This window comes from Nerophis ophidion, linkage group LG07 (genome assembly GCF_033978795.1).
Source record: "Nerophis ophidion isolate RoL-2023_Sa linkage group LG07, RoL_Noph_v1.0, whole genome shotgun sequence".
Classification (NCBI taxonomy): domain Eukaryota; kingdom Metazoa; phylum Chordata; class Actinopteri; order Syngnathiformes; family Syngnathidae; genus Nerophis; species Nerophis ophidion.
The window spans coordinates 53,334,085-53,343,752 of record NC_084617.1 but is presented as its reverse complement, the minus strand read 5'-3'; the positions used below and the strand labels follow the sequence as shown (position 1 = coordinate 53,343,752).

General features: G+C 37.3%; 1 protein-coding gene across 2 annotated transcripts in view; it reads left to right on the top strand.

Moving 5' to 3' along the window:
• The first annotated feature begins 3,388 nt into the window (after positions 1-3,388).
• LOC133556489 (apoptosis-inducing factor 3-like) overlaps positions 3,389-9,668 on the top strand; it is a 53,713-nt gene continuing 47,433 nt past the window's right edge. The window contains exon 1 of one of the 2 annotated variants that reach the window (XM_061906457.1): positions 3,389-3,584. The gene's annotated coding sequence lies outside the window, so the exon portion shown is untranslated. The remainder of the gene's footprint in view (positions 3,585-9,668) is intronic. The other variant, XM_061906456.1, reaches the window with a different exon arrangement.

The following is a 9,668-nucleotide window of genomic DNA, read 5'->3' as shown; positions in this document are numbered from 1 at the left end:
GTTTGTAAATCGAGGTTCCACTGTACACACGTATTAGTCTCTTCAAAGTGTGCATTCTTCTACTTATATATAGACTTTAGTCAGGGATAGAGCCAATGTTTTTACATTGTTTCTTTCGGGGAACTCTGCTTCACTATATAAACTCTCCCATTTATGAACCATGTCCAAGAACCAATTAAGTTTGTAAATCGAGGTTCTACTGTACACACATGATAGCATCTTCAAAATGTGTGTTCTTCAACAAAAATAGAGACGTTTGTCTGGGTAAAACCAATGTTTAAATTGTTTCTTATGGCGGACTTTATTTCACTATACAAACTTTCCCATTTATGAAGCACGTTCCAGAACCAATTAAGTTTGTAAATCGAGGTTTCACTGTACACACATGATAGTGTCTTAAAAGTGTGCATTCTTGTACTTATATAGGGACTTTAGTCAGGGCTAGAACAAATGTTTACATTGTTTCCTATGGGGAACTCTGCTTCACTATACAAACGTTTCCATTTATGAACTACGTCCCAGAACCAGTTAAATTTGTAATTCGAGGTTCCACTGTACACACTTGATAGTGTCTTCAAAGTGTGCATTCTTACACAAAAATAGGCACTTTTATCTGGGTAAAACCAATGTTTACATTGTTTCTTATGGGGAACTTTGTTTCACTATACACATTTTCCTATATATGAACCACATTCCAGAACCAATTACATTTGTAAATCAAGGTCCCACTGCTGCTGTACACACATGATAGTGTCTCCAAAGTGTGCATTCTTCTACTTATATAGGGACTTTTGTCAGGGCTAAAACCAATGTTTACATTGTTTCTTTCGGGGAACTCTGCTTCAATATACACACTTTTCCATTTATGAACCACGTTCCAGAACCAATTAAGTTTGTAAATCGAGGTTCCACTGTACACACATGATAGTGTCTTCAAAGTGTGCATTCTTCAACAAAAATAGAGACTTTTGTCTGGTTAAAACCAATGTTTACATTGTTTCTTATGGGGAACTTTGTTTCACTATACAAACTTTTCCATTTATGAACCACCTTCCAGAACCAGTTAAGTTTGTAAATCGAGGTTCCACTGTACACTCATGATATTATCTTCAAAGTGTGCATTCTTCAACAAAAATAGAGACTTTTGTCTGGTTAAAACCAATGTTAACATTGTTTCTTATCAGGAACTTTTTTTCACTATCATGACTTTCCTATTTATGAACCACATTCCAGAACCAATTAAGTTTGTAAATCGAGGTTCCACTGTACACACATGATAGTGTCTTCAAAGTGTGCATTTTTTCAACAAAAATAGAGACTTTTGTCTGGTTAAAACCAATGTTTACATTGTTTCTTATGGGGAACTTTGTTTCACTATACAAACTTTTCCATTTATGAACCACCTTCCAGAACCAGTTAAGTTTGTAAATCGAGGTTCCACTGTACACTCATGATATTATCTTCAAAGTGTGCATTCTTCAACAAAAATAGAGACTTTTGTCTGGTTAAAACCAATGTTAACATTGTTTCTTATCAGGAACTTTTTTTCACTATCATGACTTTCCCATTTATGAACCACGTTCCAGAACCAATTAAGTTTGTAAATCGAAGTTCCACTGTACACACGTGATAGTGTCTTCAAAGTGTGCATTCTTCTACTAAAAAAAGGACTTTTGTCAAGGGTAGAACCAATGTTTACATTGTTTCTTGTGGGGAACTGAGTTTCACTATCCAAATTTTCCCATTTATGAACCATGTTCAAGAACTAATTAAGTTTGTAAATCAAGGTCCAACTGCTGCTGTACACACATATGATAGTGTCTTCAAAGTGTGTATTCTTCTACTTATATATGGACTTTAGTCAGGGCTAAAACAATGTTTACATAATTTCTTACGGGGAACTCTGCTTCACTATACAAACTTTCCCATTTATGAACCATGTTCAAGAACCAATTAAGTTCCTAAGTAAAGGTTACACTCCACAGACATGATAGTGTCTTCAAAGTGTGCATTATTATACTAAAATAGGGACTTTTGTCAGGGTTAAAACCATCCATCCATTTTCTACCGCTTATTCCCTTTTGGGGTTGCGGGAGGCGCTGGCGCCTATCTCAGCTACAATTGGGCAGAAGGCGGGGTACACCCTGGACAAGTCGCCACCTCATCGCAGGGCCAACACAGAAAACCAATGTTTACGTTGTTTCATACGGGGAACTCTGCTTCACTATACAAACTTTCCGATTTATGAACCATGTTCAAGAACCAATTAAGTGCCAAGTAGAGGTTCCACTGCACAAACATGATAGTGTCTTCAAAGTGTGCATTATTATACTAAAATAGGGACTTTTGTCAGGGCTAAAACCAATGTTTACATTGTTTCTTATGGGGAACTCTGCTTCACTATACAAACTTTCCCATTTATGAAACATGTTCAAGAACCAATTAAGTTCCTAAGTAGAGGTTACACTGCACAAACATGATAGTGTCTTCAAAGTGTGCATTATTATACTAAAATGGGGACTTTTGTCAGGGCTAGAACTAATGTTTACATTGTTTCTTACGGGGAACTCTGCTTCACTCTACAAACTTTCTCATTTATGAACCGTGTTCAAGAACCAATTAAGTTTGTAAATCGAGGTTCAACTGTACATATGCTGGCATTAAGCTGCTGTATAGAACATTTTTTGTGTGTTTTTTATTTCATTTTGTAACCAAAGTAGCGCTACTGGGTCAGGGTCAGGTCTAGGGTTGCATTGAGCAAAGTTTAGACCAAAAATTCTAAACTTGGTGTAACTCATGTGTTTGATTTATTTTGCACACACTCCAAGTAGAAGTAACCACACCATCCAAGCCGTTTGATGTTGACTTAAAGTTCCTGTGCTCGCGGCTGGTAATATTACACATTGATAGAAATCTGGCTGAAACCGTGAGTAACAATAACACTTGCCTGGGGAACATTCGGTCGGGCCGGGCAGTGCAGCAAGGAGATCTTTGATCAGGATTAACTGGCAACTCCAGTCGTTAACATCTGAGGGCGAGGCTGAAAAGACCTGCACTGAAAAGCGACTCTGTGTGTGCGTGAGTGTGCGTGTGTGTGTGTGTGTGTGTGAGTGCGTGTTTGGGAGCAGAGGGAGGTGCAGAGAGGAGGGGACAGTGAGAATACATGCTGTGTTAGCATCCCCTCAGCAACTCCATCAATACTGCATACAGCGAAGGAACTGGCAAAGGTTCTTTGTGCTGCATTTGCAGGCTCAGCCAGCGAAGGAGAGCAACTCCCACGACCGGTGGGCTCAGTCTGCCGCTGCTGCTGGAGTAGGAGGGGGGCCCTCACACACACACGCACACACGCACACACACACACACACACACACACACACACACACACACACACACACACACACACACACACACACACACACACACACACACACACACACACACACACACACCACAGCCTGTGCTGCATCAGGACGACACACGGACTAGGGATACTCTAGTGGCGAAGAAGATAGTTGTGCTAATATGTTAAAATGTTGTGTATTGGACTTCTTCCTGCATCTGCTTCATGACCACGGCTCTTTTTGGTAAGCTCTTATTATTATTATTAGTGTTATTATTATTATATTCTCATAGCATGTTTAACTGTTAGAAATGCTGGGTGAGAGCGTGACGTAATCTTCGAAACTTTACCAACTTTTGACAGCTGCTTAAACAGTGGTTCTCAACCATTTTTGGGCGGTATAGCTCGGTTGGTAGAGCGGCCGTGCCAACAACTTGAGGGTTGCAGGTTCGATCCCCGCTTGCGTCATCCTAGTCACTGCCGTTGTGTCCTTGGGCAAGACACTTTACCCACCTGCTGCCAGTGCCATCCTCACTGGTTTAAATGTAACCTAGATATTGGGTTTCACTATGTAAAGCGCTTTGAGTCACTAGAGAAAAAGCGCTATATAAATATAATTCACTTCACTTTTCAGTGATGTACCCCTGTGGATTTTTTTTTTATTCAAATACCCCCTAATCAGAGCAAAGCATTTTTGGTTGAAAAAAAGCGATAAAGAAGTGAAATACAGCACTATGTCATCAGTTTCTGATTTATTAAATTGTATAACAGTGCAAAATATTGCTCATTTGTAGTGGTCTTTTTTGAACTATTTGGAAAAAAATATATAAAAATAACTAAAAACTTGTTGAAAAATAAACAACTGACTCAATTATAAATAAAGATGTCTACACATAGAAGTAATCATCAACTTAAAGTGCCCTCTTTGGGGATTGTAATAGAGATCCATCTGGATTCATGAACTCAATTCTAAACATTTCATCAAAAAAAAAAAAGAAAAATAAATCTTTAACATCAAAATTTATGGAACATTTCCACAAAAAATCTAGCTGTCAACACTGAATATTGCATTGTTGCATTTCTTTTCACAGTTTATGAACTTACATTCATATTTTGTTGAAGTATTATTCAATAAATATATTTATAAAGGATTTTTGAATTGTTGCTATTTTTAGAATATTTAAAAAAAATCTCACGTACCCCTTGGCATACCTTCAAGTACCCCCAGGGGTACGCGTACCCCCATTTGAGAACCACTTGTGTAGAAGATGTGACATTAGCACTTAAAAAAAAAAACACAAAAAAAACGGCTTGCATGAAATCTGAGTTCGTTTATCCCTCAAATGTCAATTTTGCCAACTTTACAAATTAGGAAAAAATTGTTGTGTGCACTACAACTACTACTACTTTAACCACTCATAGTTCCAAATATGTATTTATTGTAGTATTTTACAAAGATCTATTCATTACTAATGACTTATTTTTCCTACATTGCTCCCCCTTTCACTTATGAAGTGTAATTAATTGGTTTTGTGCAATTGTCCCTCTAAAATGAAGTGGGACATGAAGGGGCGCAAGGAACATGCTTTATCAGTATCTTGCTTCAAACCCCGCTTCAAAAGCTGTGTAATGGAAAACGTCCTCATTGTTGCCAATAATCCTGTCTTCTGCAATTTGATATAAAAAAAAAAAGATGTTTTTATATTTTGTGCTCTTGTGTTAATGTTACTTACTGATCAATTTGAATGTATTATCATTAATTGATATTCCAACCATCCATTTTCTACCGCTTATTCCCTTTCGGGGTCGCGGGGGGCGCTGGCGCCTATCTCAGCTACAATCGGGCGGAAGGCAGGGTACACCCTGGACAAGTCGCCACCTCATCGCAGGGCCAACACAGATAGACAGACAACATTCACACTCACATTCACACACTAGGGCCAATTTAGTGTTGCCAATCAACCTTAGTATCACATTGTTCAAAATCAAAATATGTTTATTGTTTGTGTAAGGATTAATTTATTTTTTTTAATTTCAGGCAAAATGGTGCTCTTTAAATCTTTTTAGCTGCGTACTAAAAACAATGTTAATAAAGTTATTTGTTGTTGTAAGTTGATCTATATTTCTTTCTTTTTGGTTTTCTTTAATGTTAATAAGAATACAATGTTATGCAGAGGTGTACTTATAACAATTTAATTGACAAATTATAGAGTGGAGGTGGCGCACGAATAATTGGGAAGCACTGATTTAAAGAAATGTGATATAAATGTATCTTATAGGCTCCAGCACCCTCGCGACCCCAAACCGGACTAGCGGTAGAAAATGGATGGATGGACTATTTGAATTGCCAATCATTTAACATTTGAATTACTTTGTTGAACTAATTTACACATGAGGATATGTTAAAATATAGTTATTACATATAACTGCTGTCAAATATTTAAAAAAATCTGATTATTCATACTTCTGAATGTGATTAAAATGTAATTGTTTTACTGGCACTCATGTCATTTACAGTATTTACTCAAAATTGGTAACATTTTTATCCATAGTAAAATTTGCCAGTGAGCACACCTGTTGGAAATTCTACCTCACCTTTGTCCTGATAAATGGGCCCTAGTGTGTGAATGTGAGTGTGAATGTTGTCTGTCTATCTGTGTTGGCCCTGCGATGAGGTGGCGACTTGTCCAGGGTGTACACTGCCTTCCGCCCGAATGCAGCTGAGGTAGGCTACGGCACCCCCCGCCACCCCAAAAGGGACAAGCGGTAGAAAATAGATGGACGGATGGATGGACCTTTGCACTGACTGATCATGGAGCGTATAACAACCCGCACGACCTTTCAGATAACCATCTCTATGTGCGGTTAAAGCTTGTGCAGACAAAATTAATTACGTGATTAATCTGCATGTGTACATGAGTAATGTGATTTTTTATTTAATAATTGCATGCTTTAACTGGGACAGCCCTAATATAAAGTTAATGCGCGTGTAAAATGCCAACAAACTTGATCTGTACAGGTGTGAATCCTTGGGTACTTATCTGATTCTGTCCTATTTCTATTCTTGAGGTGATGATTCGATACAGAATCGATTCTTGATTTAACATGATTCTTTATTCAAACCGATTCTCGCAATGTATAATAATTGGTAGAATAATTATAATAAAGCTTTTTCAAAACAGGTTACATATTAGAAAAGCTCCTTCCGGTTGCATGAAAATGGCCTCAAATCGTCTTTAAAAAAAATAATTGTTATAAAGAAAAAAACAATTTTTTTGTGTAATACATTTTTGAAAATTATGAATCGATTTAAAAATTGGAAGGAATAAAAATAGGGATTAGGATGTGAATGGATTTTTTGTGCACCCCTAATGATCGATGTCTTTTTAAATACACACTGATTCTGCCACTGACGACTCATTTTCTGATGACTGATATTTGGACGACAAATTAAAAAAAAAAAAAGATGTTATTTTGTTCGTTCTGCCTAACAATGAATGGTGCAGAAAGAAGGCACACCGTATTGTGTTAATGTTACTTACAATATATTGTATATTGGCGAGGTTAAAAAGTTCATGTAGCCTGTCTGACATGCAAAATGCTAAATATGGCCTAAAAACACATTGTGATACATATTTTGCAAAAACTGCTGACGTACACAATAACACACAGTATTGGGTCATTTCGACATGTGTATTCATAGTGTCGATGTTATGTTTTGTTGTTTATCCTGGTGGGTTGAGTTTTTTCTCACCCTGATGTGGGATCGTTGTGGCTTGTGCCCCTTTGAGACACTTGTGACTTAGGGCTATATAAATAAACTTTGATTGATTGATTGATATTATTCTCTCTACAGTACACTCTTATCCATCTGTTTGCTCATTTTCTATCCATAGCTGCTTATTCTCTGTAATGCCGTTCCAGCTACACTTTCGGTAAAGTGTACAAAGCACCTATTCTGTCATTGTTCTATTACAGTGGTTCTCAAATGGGGGTACGCGTACCCCTTGGGGGACTTGAAGGTATGCCAAAGGGTACGTGAGATTTTTAAAAAAATATTCTAAAAATAACGACAATTCAAAAATCCTTTACAAATATATTTATTGAATAATACTTCAACAAAATATGAATATATGTTCATAAACTGTGAAAAGAAATGCAACAATGCAATATTCAGTGTTGACAACTAAATTTTTTGTGGAAATGTTCCATAAATATTGATGTTAAAGATTTCTTTTTTTTGTGAAGAAATGTTTAGAATTAAGTTCATGAATCCAGATGGATCTCTATTACAATCCCCAAAGAGGGCACTTTAAGTTGATGATTACTTTTATGTGGTAAAATCTTTATTTATAATTGGGTCACTTGTTTATTTTTCAACAAGATTTTAGTTATTTTTACATCTTTTTTTCCAAATAGTTCAAGAAAGACCACTACAAATGAGCAATATTTTGCACTGTTATACAATTTAATAAATCAGAAACTGACGACATAGTGCTGTATTTTACTTCTTTATCCCTTTTTTCCAACCAAAAATGCTTTGCTCTGATTAGAGGGTACTTGAATTAAAAAAAAATTCACAGGGGGTACATCACTGAAAAAAGGTTGAGAACCACTGTTCTATTAGATTACATTTAAGATAGCTTAGATGTTAGCATCGCTTATTGTCTTCTGCTTTAACAGCGTTAAATAATAACACCGTAGTAGCAACAAGTAAATGGTAAATGGGTTATACTTGTATAGCGCTTTTCTACCTTCAAGGTACTCAAAGCGCTTTGACACTATTTCCACATTCACCCATACACACACACATTCACACACTGATGGCGGGAGCTGCCATGCAAGGCCCTAACAAAGAACCATCAGGAGCAAGGGTGAAGTGTCTTGCTCAAGGACACAACAGGCGTGACGAGGTTGGTAGAAGGTGGGGATTGAACCAGGAACCCTCAGGTTGCTGGCACGGCCACTCTCCCAACTGCGCCACGCCGTCCCCAGTAATGTAATAAATTAGTTTTACGTACGTTACAATGCCGTTACCGATGTCTTTAATGTAACGTGGCACGCTACTTCTGATGTAATTGTGTGTCAACAAGACAACGTCAAAAGCACAGCAAGTTCAATACAGGAATGAACTATTTACTAATGAAAGTAACAACCAGCACCGTACTAAAAGAAACTTGATATTCAACAGGAAGAGGCAACATCACACAGCAAACAACATGTCGGCAAAGTGCACACACTATCACACACACAGGGCTCGAATCTAACTGCGGCACTTGCCGTCGTGCCCTAAAAAAATTTGACGGCAAGAACATGCAGTGACCGCCCTTGACTTTTTACTTGTTAATGGACTAGGGTTGTAATGGTAAACGGTATAATGATCATTCACGATAAAATTCCCAACGGTTAGTAATACCATCTAATTTTTTATTTACAGAAAAAACTTCATTTATTAATGCATTTTCGGCAACACAAAGTCAGGCGACTGCGCGCTAGTGTCGTTTGGCTTGATAATCATGGCGGACAAACTACACGGACTTTGCTCCAGAGATTTCCCCTCGGAGTAAACAGTGCCAAGCTCTTGGTTTAACGTCATATTCCCTCACTTCCTGCTGTGCGTATAAGAGTGCACTGCTGTGTTTAGATGGAGAAAGGTGTGGACAATATTGGACACAAACACACTTGTCCCCACACTAAAAGTATACAGCGAAGGAAAAAACTATTTGATGTTGCTTTCATGTTGTCAATACAGCATCGTCTAGCTGCTGTGACTGAGAGTTAATGAGGTAAGGGAAAAATGCAGCCGGTGATGTGTCGTGAACGTTGTCACAACTTGTTTATAAAACATTTAGTTTGTTTACAGGGATGATCACTCCTCCTTTATTTAACTGCAAACTATATCAGTGTTCAAATAACATCAATACTAGCTCAAATATTTTGTCATCTCATCGAATTGAACGAAGGCTGTAAAGATTGTGTATTCGATGCGAGAGGTGTGACTCCTCTTTATTTTTGTTGGCCAAATCTGTTGTACCCAACAACAAGGAGGTGTTGTGGGAGAATAACAAGGCTTGTTTATTAAACCTTAAGGCACTCACACACACTGCTCTCATGAAACGTCTATACTGCCTATGCCTGATATTATATTTTTTATTCTTTTTAAGTTACACATAAATGACTTTCCACAGTAATTAATTACATTTATTAAACACCAATTATGTTAGTAATTTAATAACTTTTTTGGTAAAGTACCGTGTAACTATAATGAATTACTATTTAAAAGTAGTACTCCTTGTCAGAAATATAGTTTATTTGCCGCCATGGAGGC